The sequence below is a fragment of the Acomys russatus genome, chromosome 18 (assembly GCF_903995435.1).
Source record: "Acomys russatus chromosome 18, mAcoRus1.1, whole genome shotgun sequence".
NCBI classification, from domain to species: domain Eukaryota; kingdom Metazoa; phylum Chordata; class Mammalia; order Rodentia; family Muridae; genus Acomys; species Acomys russatus.
The window spans coordinates 21399766-21400988 of record NC_067154.1 but is presented as its reverse complement, the minus strand read 5'-3'; the positions used below and the strand labels follow the sequence as shown (position 1 = coordinate 21400988).

General features: G+C 53.9%; 1 non-coding gene across 1 annotated transcript; it reads right to left on the bottom strand.

Annotated features, from left to right (window-relative positions):
• Window positions 1-845: 845 nt before the first annotated feature.
• On the bottom strand, window positions 846-988 carry LOC127202452 (small nucleolar RNA SNORA48). The gene has a single exon (XR_007832328.1). It is a non-coding gene; the product is annotated as a small nucleolar RNA SNORA48 (small nucleolar RNA).
• Window positions 989-1223: the final 235 nt, after the last annotated feature.

The following is a 1223-nucleotide window of genomic DNA, read 5'->3' as shown; positions in this document are numbered from 1 at the left end:
GTCAAGGTGCAGGGCCCACTCTCCCAAGTGCTGTAGCCTGTGAGGGGCTAGGACAGCTCACCTGCTTTCATGATCCCAGGGCCAACCTTCCTGACAGTGAATGTGGTAGGGAGGGGGGGAGAGCATCACCCCTGCAACCATTCCAGAAGGTGACTAGGGGAGCAGGGGTGGGGGTGGAAGGGTGGGGAGGATGTTATCATCTTGCTCCTGTGCCAGCCTACAGCAGATGAATAGTGGGGTCAGCTCTCCCACTCTCACACCCTTGGGGCCAGCTCATCCCCCCCCACCCCATCAGGGCCAGCTCCACTGTGCTGCCTGGCAAGGCTCCAGTTCTGCACAGCTCCTGGACATCAAGGTTGTCCCCAGGGTCTGTCCCCTCAGGGATATTCCCATGTTCTCTAGTGGTAATATGAGCCACAGACATCAACACCCAACCCCTGCCACTGCATTGACACAAACTCAGACATGGCCCTCAGCAGCATCTCAGGCTGGGACCTCACCATGGCCCAGGTTGCAGGGCTGGTCACTCATAACAGGCTACTCCTCTCCACTCTGGAGTCTCCAGTTCCATCTTTCTTCATAATGCTCAAGGAACTCCACTTCTCTTTCTCTCTCACCTGTCTACCACATACTGGCACCTTATGGTGGCTCCAACTGCAGGCTGGCCAAGCAGCTGGTAGGCCCCTGGATGACATCCTCCATCCATGATGCATGGCATGTCAGCAAGCAGGTGTCTGTGGCCCACCTGTGCTGTGCACTGGAGGGCAGGTCTGTGGGTGGCATGGCGGTCCTCAGCTATCTTCTTCCTTCACTCTGAGCTGCCTGGATTTGATATGATTTGATTTTTATGAGTCCTAGGCATAAGACATCTTTGGCCACCAAGACAGGTATCAAGCTAGGAGAAGCAAAGAACTGCCATCTGCTCTGTCCTGACTGATAGAAGAACACCACCACCAACAAGGGTGTCTCTTTGCCCACTGCCAGGGGATTTAGCCTTCTTTCTTATAGAACCCATGACCCCCATCCCAGGGATGTCACTATCCACAGTGGGCTGGGCACACCCTCCCTCATCAGTCACTAATAACGAAAACACACAACATCCTAGTCTACAGCTTGGTCTTATGGAGTCATTTTCTCAACTGAGGCTCCCTCTACTCTGATGACTCTAGCTTGTGTCAAACCAAAATAAAACCAGCAAGCACAGCAAAGGCTTTGTCAACCTG